Source organism: Camelus bactrianus, chromosome 6 (assembly GCF_048773025.1).
Source record: "Camelus bactrianus isolate YW-2024 breed Bactrian camel chromosome 6, ASM4877302v1, whole genome shotgun sequence".
Lineage (NCBI taxonomy): Eukaryota > Metazoa > Chordata > Mammalia > Artiodactyla > Camelidae > Camelus > Camelus bactrianus.
In genome coordinates this window covers 38,264,008-38,278,042 of record NC_133544.1, presented here as the reverse complement: position 1 = coordinate 38,278,042, position 14,035 = coordinate 38,264,008, and positions in this window count along the sequence as shown.

Genomic DNA, 14,035 nt, shown 5'->3' with positions numbered 1-14,035 from the left:
GCGCTTCTCCTGTCAGCATATAGTTCTTTATACACGGCAAGAGGGGCCACACTGGAGGGCAGGCAAGTGCATGCAAGACGGTGCATCATCTGTTCGGATGCTGCCAGTCTGCCCTGCGATCTGTGGATGGCTTCCTTCCTAACAAAATGTAGGCACAGAATCACACTTACTGTCACAAAACATTAACAGTACTGATGTGAAAGTTTAAAAATTGCCCTCCATTCAATTGCTATTAAGAAAAAAAAAGACTGTGAGGTCAGAATTATTTCTTAATTGCATTTCACACCTGGTTAAGATAGTGTCTACAGCTGCAAGGAGATGAAAGGAATGACTGGTCCTCAAAAAGAGAATATGTAGGGTAGGCACTGGAAGGCTCGAGAGCAAGGCACACTGGGTGGAGTGAAAAGCAGAATTCACTTTTGGTAGAGTTAATTTCTTGCCAGCATTTGCAAAAGAGGAAGGTGGCTCAGGAAGCAGCCTTCATCCTCCAGTGCTGACTGCAAATCCCCCACCATAGCAGTCTCACTGTAAACAGTGGATATTTTAGATGCAATTAGACTTCCATATACCACGCACAACAGCTGGGAAGAGTTTCCAAAGTTTTCTTTCTTTCCTTCTTTCTTTTTTTTTTTTTAAATTTGAGTGGAATACTAAAGAAATAAAATATCCTGACAACTTTCTAGCGTTGTCTTGTGACTTAAAAAAAAAATCAGCCTGTGAAGTATCACTGCTCTGTTTTAGTCTAATGCTACTTCTATCTTTTATCCTTTTTAATTAGAAGGCAAATTCTCAGACCGCCAGGCCTAATCCCTACACAGTGGAACAAAGCCCAGCAAAGCCTTTGAACACTGTTCAGCCGGGCAGCACAAACCCTAGTAACTGTTGGCAGTAGGGGCAGGACTCTGACCCTCATCTCAGCCATTCTCCTGCAGCTCCTGATGCTCCCTGCCCTTCAGAACCCTATCTGTTGTTCTTCTGTTTAGACTGAAAAGACAAAAGAGGAGACAATGTGGGAAACCTAGAGGATTGGCTAGGTAGGATGCGGGGAGCTGGTGATGGATAGGGGCAAGTAAATGGAGTTTCACGGGAATGGACACAGTGGGGAGAATTGGATCACCAGATTAGGTCTTTAGGTTCAAGAAATTTCTTCATCCCTCACTAAATCTTTTCATGGACAATGCCACTTTTTAAACAATTGTTGCATTTCCAATTACTCCAGGAGTGTTCAAACAAATGCCCCAAACCCTCCATGAAAAGTTTGCTTATATTTTAAACTCGCCAGATGAAAATCAATAAAACAAACACCCCCAAATCAGTGGCAGACACTTATACCTCCAAAGTATTTACACTTGTAATAATATTTGAGTCAAGAGCATAATTTGAGCTCACTCAAGCAAAACATGCAACTAGACAGAAACGTGAATTTTCAAAGCTAATGGGAACAATCATGAATCAAAAAGCCAAATTCCAAATATGCAAATATGAAAAAGGATTGTTTGCATTTCCTACTTTGGCTAACTGTGAATTATTGAACGGTGAAACAACAGATGCTACTACCGTGCTGCAGACTCTTCCAAATTGTTCTTAGACTGAGCTACGTGTGTGTGAGAATTACTGTCTGGTGCCAGGATATTTGAGAGTTGTGTTGGGATTTCTGAAAAAGATACATATTTTCTCCATCTTGAGATATCTGGGACAGAAATTTTGGGGGAAAAAGAAAAGCAAAGACAAAAACCTTTTATTAGAAATATTTTTAGTAGTGCCTCCGACTCTTCAACACAGCAGGTTTCACAAAGCCACTTTCATTTTTCCCCCTTCAACTGTCTACAGAAATACCAATAAATGTAATGCCGTACTTAACCCAATCATTATGATTGTCTTTGTAACCAAATATAAAATGTGTTACTGATCTAGCTTTGGATGATTAAGAGGTTAACTTAAATCATAGGAAAGGATTCAGTCAGCGGTTTGGATGAGTGATGTTCAATAAACGTGTGCATTTTATCATATAATCTTAAGTCAAAGTTAGAGCTAAGCTGCTTTTAAGGAAGTTCCCATCTTCAAAGATCTCAGTAGGATGAATGTGCTGAGTCTTATATTTAAATAAAATATGATTTTGGAATTTTTAAATGTACATTTTATATTGATTTACAGCATATTTATCTTGAGAACATGTGTTTATCTTATTAAAGGGACAGCAATATGTGTAATTATAGTCCATGTCTATATAATACCTATTATTCAAACGATAAACCCAATATCTTCCTCAACATTCCCTCTCTCTTTATGGTGTGTAAGCAAATGCTTTCTCTAGGTCAAATGGTGGTAAAATAGGTGAAATGCACAAAGATAATCAAACATAACTATAGCTAGTGTTTTATAAAGAATGATGCAGAATTCTTGACAGTCTTCTATCAGTCTGCTTTTGTGATTGTCTTCACCTTTGATATCTTTAAAAATATCTACAAAATGTAGCTACCTATATTGATGCTCTTTTAACACATCTTGCATTCATTTTTTCTTTGTTTTAATTGAAAATTGTCTGAAAAATTAGGATACACTAATTATTTGGGAGAGCTTCCAGCAGTGATCACAGTTTGCAAATAAAAATACTTAAGAATTTTTAAAATACCCTTCATAAAGATAGAAGCCTTTAAAAGAAATTGTCTAAATGTTTGCACACATTTCACTGTCTAATGCTCCAATGAAAATGATCAATAAGTATTTGCATAAAGAGGGTAAATTCATTATGCATGTAGGTTTTAATAGTCATTGGAAATCTTTACCTAGTGGGAAATAATTTCTTGTTGTCTTGCATGCACTCGCTGACTTCTGCAGGTATGTTATAAAGTGCTGTAGATAACATGCTGTAGTGATATTTAACATTACATTTCCAAAAGAAGGTTCTAGAGACTCAGAGATAGTCCTGGAAATGCACATAAACCACAGCTAAACTCAGTTCCTAGAAATCAAACCTGGCATCACTTCTATCAGGGAATGGCTTTTGTGTTGGTTTTTGTCCCCACGTCACTGTCATCTGCCTACTCACCTTGATCATGTGTATGAATTAATTTTATTAGAATGGAACAGGAAAGACTCTAGATCAGAAGAATCCAAAGCTTTTGAAAACAGCTTTCCTTTTAAGAAACTAAGACTTGCATGAACACTGACAATACAGTATACCTTGTTATTCGACATGAGTGAACATACTCATTAATACTTAATAGAATGTGAAAATTAAAATAACTATTATATTTCCTTTTTTCTGCTTGGAATTCATATAATTTAGCTTTACATAATAGCTTTGAGTGGTTAGGGTTGCCAAAATTAAAAAATTTTTTGCAGGTTACTTTTTGTTATTGTTTTTCAGTTTCTTCCACTGAATTAGGCTTCTTTACTAAGAATAAAACCTTAGAAGGTTTCTGAAGCTTACAATGTAATGTAAATGACCACAAATACCAAGCTCAATCAAAACACTTAAAAAAAAAAAATGCCAGCCCTTAATTCTGTATTCTGATCCGTCAGTGACTGTATAACTATATCATTAACGATGTTCTCTAACTGGGGAAGTCCCTACCCTAGAGTGTAAAGGATCAAAGAAAACATTCTTTTCTGTCTGGTACACTTAGTAGTCCTGCCTCCCAACAGTGGGATAAAAGGAACTTGCTAAACTGTTGCCATTTTGCAACATCTGCTATAATTCCCCTAAATCCAGATTTGTCTGACACAGAGAGGCCTGTTCTTACATCATTGCCATGTGACAGTCTAACACCAGTCACATCAAGCTTTCGGATTGCAGCTTCAGGCTATGATAATATGAAGAAAACCTTTTTGCCTAGGGCAAAACACTTGTAACAAAGTATTATTCATGTGGCCAATTTAAATCTTCTCTCAGAAAGGTACCCAGAAACATATGCAGTATGCCTTTGTAAAAGGCTCGAGCAGCTCATAGGCAAATGACCTGAACCAAGAGCACAAAACCTAATGTCCTGATTAATTACTGCTAAGCGGCTCTGATACACAGAAAGAGAATGCTGGTACTAATCCTTAACCCTGTCCTACATTCTCAAAATAGCCAAAACATTGCTGACAGTTAGAAAAACAAACCTGTCCATGTTTTTTAAAAAAATGAGGGGGGGGGTGTACATTATCACTTGGTGCCCTCCACCTAATAAAACCAAGATGCAGACAGATTAGAGAGTTACCAGTCCGGTGGGCTTCTTGGGACAAGGACAGAGGCTCAGAGAAGGACAATCGAAGAGGGGGAAAAAACACCACCACCACCAACACACAATATGGAAACAAATATTTGAGGTGTTCTTATTTTCAGGGTTCAGCTTCCAAAAGACTGGTCTTTTCTGGAAATTGTTCCTTAAGAGTTAAGAATCTTTGCTGATTCACCTGGAGCAGAGATATTGCTATGCTTAGAATTTTACTAGGAAATGATGTTTGAATTTCTTTTGCCTATAAAAATAAGAGAATGATCATATTTCATTATAAATATCAGACATTAGAATTTCAGACTATTTGAACTGGAAAACTATCTTGGTTTCATCAGTCACTCAAATTATATCTACCTTTACTAAGAAAGCAGATATCTGACTCCCTGTCACTTTTGTTGAGCAAGAAATACATGGTTAAAAGTAAAGTCCTATGCAAGGGAGAAGGAAGTTGCTTATCTTAGCAAATATTTTTTTAAACCAAATGTCCCTAAAATGCTCATCTTACCGTTATATTATAGGTAAATCAAATTAAAATACTTCTCTTGCATTTTATGTAAAACATGGCACTTTGATAACACTAATTCAAAGCAAATAATGATCCTTACATATTTTGAAGACTGTTCTTAATTTGACACTATTCTATAGGCACATCCCTACTTCTGAATTCTAGGAAATAGAGGCTGAGTTTCTGAAGAGTGAAGGTCACTCTACCCATGAGGCTGCCCCTAATGCAAAGAGAAGTGCATTCATTATCAAGTCTAACTCCATTTGAGGTTGTCAAGAATTTTTCTGTGTGTGAGCACCTCATTTGTAGACACAAGCATTTTCACGTGCCACAGCTACCCTCCCAGTGTTTAACAGACTGCCCAGGAAATACATTTTCCACCTGCGCAGATCAAAAGCTGCTGGAGCAAATTTGCAATTCTGGTTCAGCATCACAGCCTGACTTTGATGGTCTGTGCTTTTTTAAGGGCACCGAGCCCTCGTTGCTCTTTGTGCCACCTTTTTTAAACTTCCCTTTCCTCACCTATTTTCTCTGCCTCTCCCTCCCTCAATTGGTTCCCAAGCAATGCACTTTGATTTTTCATCACTCCTCAAGCCCCTTCTTTCTGAATTAGGGAGACTCACCTTCTCATGAATGAGAGTGTAACTCTGGAGTCAGTTCACCTTGGTTCATAACATCCCCGTAATTCTGAGCACCATCTGCTTCCGGCAACCTTTGATGGAGACTGTCTCTTCCTGAAGCCTGAAGCTCTGACTATTCAGAGGCAGAGTAAAGAACCAAATCTTGCTGCTTCTCAGGTCTGGGACGTCCAACTTGATAATCCTTCAGAGGTGAAAGAATTGCTTTATTATCTGCCAAGATTGACACCCTGTAGGGGGGAAATTTCTCCTCTCATGACTAGTTGCTGATTTTTTGGCAGATTAAAAAAGATAAATTAAGAAGTTTGAAAATCACTGCCCTTCCTGGAATGTGAACTGAAGTGTTATTAAAGATCAGAAATATGAAAGTATTTACCATCATCTGCTTTCCTTTTTACTTATCAGTCTTCCTAAGGTGTAGGAAGTACAATGGAAAGGACATAAGTTTTGGATTAGAGAGATCCAGGCTTAAAACCTGCCTCTCACTTACCAGGTGCCTGACACGAAATGAATTACTTGACATCGCTGAACCTCAGTGTCTTCAGCTATAAAATGGGACTAAATAAGGCCCATTTCACTGTCATTGGTATGATTCAATGAGATAATGCATGTAAAAGCCACCTCTTTCACCAACCTCAACAATCCTATTAGGCATTATAATCTCCATTTCACAGAGCGGGGTGCATGGTTCAGGAGGGCTACAGCACTTGCCAAATGTCACAATCACATCGTGTTTAGGAAGTGGGGACTATTTATAATCCCCAAGCCAAGGAGCATGATTCTCACCCACCTCCAAACACCTCATTTCCAAGTTGGATGACCTTTGCTTTTGGGGTGAGACAGCCAAGCTCCTTGTTTGCTGACTAGCTCTTCAGAGCCCTTGCCAGGAAAGCCCAGGAGGAAGCCCCCATCCCCCACAACCCCATTTACCAACCTCCCACTTTGCAGCAGGCTTTTTAAAAAATATATTTTTTACCTCTTTTATCAACCCAACAACCCTTTGAGTTATCATCTTCCTTTCACAGAGCAGCATCTGGAGCCTAAGAAATGTTAAACCACCTGCCAAAGGTCGCAGGCATTCTTTTTGGCAGAACCAGCTTTGTAAATCCTGGTCTTTGCCCTTGGGGTCTTGCTCTTTTCCACTTACTGCCCTGGCTCACTGCACTTCTGCACTGGGGCTGGTGGCACGGTCAGCTAGCTATTGGAGAAAGAAGGAGGAGAGTTAGGTAAAAGTCCAAATTATCTCCAATTGTGGATGTGCCAAAATGATTTTGTAAGTCAGCATATTAGAAAATCAGGTTAGCAATAATGGAATAATAACTGCTGATTCCCACTGTTCCTCTTTCCCTCCGAACCCAAACTCCACATCCTCCCTGACTCACTAGGGATTGTGATTAGAAGTCAGAAAACGAACAGAGGGAACCCACAAGGGTACTCTATGTCCCCCACCTTCTCAAAGATCCTCGGTGATTAGAGCAATGTGCATATGAATCACCTGGGGATCTTGTTAAAATGCAGATTCTGGTTCAATAGGTCTTGGGATGGAGACTGCCATTCTCTTTTTTAAGAAGAAGCAGATTTCAGACATAATGCAGACTCTTCAGCTGTCGACTGACTCTTGAAAATGTCAGTGCAGCCCTTAGAATTCAAGATACCCTGGTTGAAGCCAGGCTGCAAACTCTAAAGTGTGACTCATTCCCGGACCTCGGAGGACTCCTAGCTGGAAGCTCCCCTTGGTTAGAACAGATTCAGCCTGCCGAGTAGAACCGGCACTCAAGTTAGAGAAGGTGGGCAGCTTCTTGTATAGATTCCCACCTTTAATCAAAAAGGTCAGGAGAAGGAAGGTTTGTCGGTGACCTAACAAGCCCAAGTCATATCCTCTAGATAGAGACCAGAACAATCCTATCCAATTTGAATGTAAAAGATGAACAGTTGGCTGGTATTAGGACTTAATGGACAGGTGCGGGGAGAAAGGTACTGTGGGTTAGCAGGAGAGGCAAAGCTAGATCTACCAAGCAGAGAACAGGGGAGGGGGGTTGGTGGGCTACCTTCCCCCTCCCCACTCCTCTCTTTAGTGTGATTTTTCTGGCCCTGGTAAAGTGGAAGGGAGCCAAATGGGTGAGTTACAAAACCGGCCAAGATTAAGGACCTGATTCTGCTGGAGGGAGGCAGAGGGAATCAGAAGAAGGAGAAAACGGCCAAATAAGAGGTAAAGCAAGCTTCTCGGGTGCTGCACCAGGGCTGAAATCTTCAGCTGCTTGCAGGCAAGAGAGGGGCTGGAATCGCCCCCCCCCCCGCCTTTTGAGGACCTGCTACATCCCAGCAGCTAGGCTGTATGTTGTCATATGTTATATCCTTCGCTCAGTAGCAGTTTCAGGTTGAGGTTGAGAATGATTGAGAATTCCTGGGATTTGGGTCTCATCATGCATTCCCTGGGAAGACTGAACAACATTAGATTGAATCCCACCAGGCCTTTGCCCCTACACTGCCCGCTCCCAGGTCAGAGAGGTAACTGAACAAGGTCAAGACTGGTCATGAGATTTAGGTGCCCTGTTGGGAAATTTGATAGGATAGTACCAACGTGGATTGGTTTCTCTTGTTTCACAGCAAGATTGTTTCTTGCATAAACATTTTTAAAAGTGCTTTGGGCAGAACGGGGGCATGGATCTATGAGAAAGTACTATGCTTAAATGTTTTGTTAAAGAACGATTAATTGTTTTCAATTCTTGAAGAGAAAAGGAAGATAATTTCCTGTTGGCTATTAAAATTCATGCTTCCTTATGAGCTTGGCAGACCTGCTTCCTGTTTTCAGGAACTGGACAGGGTGGGGGTGGTGGGGTGGAGTGGGTAGGAAAGTAGGTCCATTGAAAAGCCCCACAATCCACCCCATTTTGGCCAGCTACCATTTCACATTGCTGGTGCCCCCTTGAATCTGTTAACACTTTTTTTTCCTGAAAACTTTCTTAGTGGAAGTGAAGGGGAAAAAAGGGGAGGAGGGATAAAGGCTACTGTCAAATTGATTAAGTGAATGCTCATTAGAGAAAGTAACTAGAGGTGAAATCTGCATATGCATTGCAGAAATGTGTCTGATCTTGCTATATTTAAAAAAAAACAAAAAGGGCCTTAACTCCTCTGGCTGAAAGTACTTGAGGGAGGACTAGGGGAGGGGAAAGTTCTTTGATAGTAACTGTCCTTCTTTATAAACACATGCCAGACCAGCCACAGCCTACAGCACTTTGGGACATGTATGGAACTTGGTTTTCTAGAAATTTGTACTACAGATATTAACATTATCCTGACCGTCCTAGAATACACCAGCCACTTACTTCGTATCTTTTCCTATTAGTTTTATTTTCTCCTTTTCCTTCTATTCCTCACTTACAAGAACCCTCCTACCCTCCCTGCCCCCCACCCTCAACCCACCTCACACAACTACTCCTTCATATGTGAGAACCTAAGGCAGTTGATTTTGGGTCACTGAAGTCTGAGATTTTTGTCTAGTGTAGAACAGATTTCTTTTCTTCTTTAGTTTTAGAAGATAAACAAGCCAGATTGAACTGTTTTTGTTTTAATTTTTGTGGTTGTTGGAGGTAAGTGGGGGCCATCCTTACCAAAGTTCTCCCTAGCTTATTGACCTGAACAAAAAAATCTAGAATGAGGATCCAGGTTCCAGGAAGCAGAATTGATTTGGAGCAGATGAAGTTCCCCTGCTCCCTATAAAACGGTCAGCCGTTGTGACTTGTGTAACAATTTGACGATGATAGCACTATTTCCAAGTGTCTCCCATCCATGGGAGTAGCCTACTAGTACAGCAGTAGAATATGTCGGATGACTTCCTTGTCAGTATGCATTTTTATAGACGAACATTTCATAGATAATGTCAAACCTGATGGCTCTGTTAATGTTCACTCTCATGTATTCCTGTGATTAGCTTTCATCCTTTCTACTAATATCTCAACTCACCTTCTCCTCCTCTAAAACGTAATCAGAAAATACCTTACTGAAACAGATGTTGGTGTTGACCTTAACCTACATAACGGAGACACCTCAGGACTTAGTCTGAAAGAATGAGGTAGACAATGACATCAAATGTGTTTCAATTGACCCAAACCCTTAATTTAAAAAAGCTAAAAATAAGAAAAGCACAAGCTTGACATTTCTTAGGTTTAGAAAAAAGACAGCATGCACCCTTGAGGTGTGGACCAGATTGTCCTGAAGATTTGAAAGGAAATGAACAATAATAAGAATAATGCTGTACCTGAGGATGTCCTTTGAAATATCTGCAGATTGCGACAAAGCAGTTCTCCCCATACGTGGGGTTGTCTGGGCTGTTTTGCACCATTATGTGCTTTGGAAATCCTTGTAATCACAAATTTAAGACTTAAATCCTCAGTTCTTCTTTATATTTCTAAACTACCCCCATAGGTATATTTACTCCCTTGTCAAGCTTAAACATTTCCAATTACCTCAGACTCTAAAGGGAAATGTGATGGTTAAATTCCTGCACTTGTAATGACATTTATTAATCCATTTCTGGGGAGAAATGTTGAACCTCTTGCCTTCCCAAATCATACATTTTAATTCCGAACACACCTCCAAAGTACATTGACATTGTTTAATTAAAAGGAGGGTGCACATTAATAAGAAAGGATATCATTTTGTTATTTATATATAATTTTATTTTGTTAAAAAAAAATGAACAGAGACCAGTAAGTTCTATAATTGCCCTCCATGGTGAAGGCATAAGTGTGGGAGAGAAGAAAAGCACAGTAAGACACATATGTTAGTAAAACACTCCTTAATACTACACAAGCTGTAGAAAATGCTACTTTGCATTTGGTCCTCAACATGGCTGACTGCAAGCCATTGAGGAAAAAGTGCAGCTTTTAAACTAACTCCCTGGTTAGAAGATAGAGCCACATCTAGAAGCCTCCTCATTAATATGCTATAATGGTCAAGTAAGAGATTAATAGCAAAGTCACCTGCTAAAGCAACCAGGAACCTGTTGATTAACAATAAGCCTCCAAAAATAAGATACCAGATTGCAAAGAAAAATCAAGTCCCAGGGCAACAAGTGCTTCTGTAATTTATTCCTTCTTTATATGAGGGCATAAAGCTCCCTTTATAAACGTGTTTTCCAGGCCCTGCTGTGAGCTGTAGGTGTGAGCTTTTCAGCTGATTTATTAATTTTAGTTTCAATCAACGTGTCACCTGCAGACACAAAAATGTAGGCCTCACCACAGAAAATACAATTTAAGAGGAAAAAAAAAAAAAAAAAGAAAGAAAAAGAAAAAACAGGCCTTTAATTCAAAAAACTCTGCCAGGAATTTTTTTTAGATGAACACTGGAACGCCTATTCTTTGAGATCGAAAATAATTCCCAGCAGCATAATTAAAAAAAATCAAAATTAAACATTTTTGTCATACTTCGAAAGTCAGTCTTAGACCCGGGGAAGAGTAACATGAGGCTGCCAAAACAATCAGTTCATCTTGTCAGTGGGGGCACATTCTCCCCAAAGAATCGAGTGAACAACAAGTCCCCTGGGCAAAATGTGCAAAAAATTCTCAATTAGTTGTCTTTATTTAGTGAGCACTATGGGGTCCTCAACCACACTATAGAATTATGGCAAGAAAGCTGAGCTCTTCACTAGCTTATTAGCATTCTCAGAGGGTTGGAGTGCTGCTGATAGCAGGCTGTTGCCTCCAAGAGCTGTTGGTGGGACCCCTACACTCCCCGGCTTTGTCCTTTTGTCCTTCCAAGCCAGCAGGAAGTACTGCCCCATGTTCAGGGCATTCTGGGATACCTTCATTCCATTCACAGTTTGTGTAACCGACAGGGCCCAAGGCTTTGTTATTGACTATGACCATCACTGTTGCAGGTTTAAATGAAAAGCAAAAGCGATCTGTATCAGTCAATTCTAAATGCAGGTTTAGGAAGTAGCCCCCTTCCAAATGAACATCCTTGTGGGGTTCTTACATGGCCCAAGTCCCACAGGAAATCCGGGTCCTGAGTTATAATCTGGCTGCACTCTTTTCATCCTGAAATTACATTAGGCTGGGACCAGAGATGGCAGTGGGTTACTGAATATTCCAGACTGACTCCCCTGCATATACATTTTTACAGTACTCTTTTGCCTGTTGATCTCTGCCCCCAACCCTCGTACCCCTAAAGACCCCCTTCCCAGAAAAAAAAAAATGATGAATAATATTAAAAAAAAAAAAAGAACTAGCAGCAAGTATTAGAAATGCCTTTTCTAAAGAAGAGGGTATTTGCTGCTTTAGGGAAAACACTATCATTGACTAAATTAACAAGTTGTCTTATCAACTGCCATAAGCCTTGGAGTCTAATTAATTTAGTACTGATCAATAGTCCTGAATGAGGCATTGATTTCTGCCTGCTTGACAGGGCTGCAGCTGAAATCACTTTCTCTGTATGCCACACACACACAGGCACCGAAAGCTTATGCGTTATCATATTAAGATTTTATTTCACTCATCCTATACGGACATGAATTTTATGAACCAACTAGAAATGAGAAAATGGAATAAAAAAGCAACTTCGGAAGCAGGAACAGGTTGACTAGTAAGTGCGGACAGAGCTTAAGAACTCCCTGCCAAAGTTCTGCTTTCTTAGAAAATGTCATTTGAATGAGATAAAACATTAAGAAACAAACAAAAAAACAGGAAAAAAGAAACTGAAATACTTTGCTTAGAGTAGATAGTAAATGCTTTAACTGATCATAAAACCTGCAAAGAGGTCTTGCGTTATTTCTCTGTCTCAAATTTTTAGAATGCTGGTGTTACTTTATGAAAAGTATTCTGGTCCAAAGTAATAACAACAGTAATGCTAGCTGGCCAAGGGCAGAAGCAGATGGTGAGCCTCTGATAAGAAGGAAAACATGTGACAGAGCTACCCTAGATTTGTCTTTTACTGCTGGGGTTAGTGGGGTAGGGGTGGCGGTGGGGAGGACTTCCCACTTCCAAAAAAAAAGAAAAATCAATGACAATATATTGGGACAGTACTGGGATGAAAATAATTTAAGCATTTGACTTTTTAATTTTTATCTGGACCAACAAGATATGTATTCTCTTATGACATATAGCCTTGAAAGGGGCGAGGTTGGAATTAAGGTTTTCACATCCTCCTATGACACACCCCTTGCATTTTCTTTCGGGTTGCTCTCAGTTTTTGTGGCGGTTCATGTTCATTGTGCCTGCCAAACCGCCTGACACTCCTGAAAATCTTGAGGATTTTCCCTTTAAGCCTGGCCACTGGGCAGTGTTTCTTCCCTTTGTTTACACATTACTTGAAATAAGAAGTAAGGCAAAACTTTTCAAGTATTTTAAAGATGATGCTTCAATTTCGAACACACAGAGAAACAAGAGAACTAAGGAACTTGTTTATCTCAGAACAATTTTCTACTCAATACACATCACACACACACACACACACACACACACACACACAAATAAAAAAGTAAAGGACGGGAGGAGAACTGAAAAAACGTGTCACTGCCTTCTTTTACAGGGTTGGAGAAACTACCCAAAATGATGGAAACAAAACAAAGATTTCATGTTCTTTTCTGTGCATTTATTTAATATAATTTGGCTTTTTGAAACTTTCAATTTACATAAATATATGCAAGTAAATTGAAAGTTTAAAATATATATATATATGTTTTTAAAGTTCCAGAAAAGTCCTCCCCTTAATCTCTTTGGGGCCTCCATGAGTTTCCATAGCACTCTACAAAAGATCTTTATTGAGGAAAGGATTGGACAAACTTTCCTTATATGTGTGGCCCACACCATTAATTGCCCCATCTCTTCAGTAAGGCCTTATTCCTATGTAAATACCCTTGCATAATGTTACAGGCTATTGTTAGGCCCGCGCCAGTCAGTCGCCACTTATATGCATTTTTATTTCAATCCGCTGCTCGGAGAATGAAAAGATGTCTGGACTTAAGCTGTTTACCAACTGGGCCGAAGCTGCAGAGCGGCAAAACTGAAGAAAGCCCCAAGCAACTGCAGGAAGAAGCTTTTACAATGCAAGCAGCCATTTTCAGCTGAGTTATTAACCCACCCTGAAACTCTTCTAAGCTATGCCTTTTTTAAAGAACAAATGTGCTGAATCAAACATGAATGAGCCAGAACTATTAAGAGAGAAATCCTCTAAAGAACCATTGAACACAACATAGGTTTGTAATCATTTTGTCTCAGTTGCCTGCTACCAACATTATCAAGGATGATAATGCGGGCTCAGTTGTGGATTGGCTCGTAATTAAACAATAGTGTGGTACAGTAAAAACACACACGCAAGCAGCACACACCCAGAGTCAGAAAACAGCCTGCAAGAGATGAGAAGACTGAATTAATAGCTCACCACCAGGACCTTATATTAATTTGGTCATTAAAACACAGCAGTCTTTAACAGGAACATTGGAAAAACGTTTCCAAATCCGTCTCTCCTTCAAGCCTGTGGCCTCATACATGCTTAAATTGAAAAATACAAAATCATTTTTACTTTATAGTGGTAAAGACCCGCTGGAATGAGACTCCTAATGAAAATAAAGGAGCAGAATTCCACCAAAAGGAGCTGCTTTTTCTCTGCAAAATGTGCTGCGGGGAACAAACATTGCGTGCGTTTAAAGGCACCACAATCTGAGTAGTGTG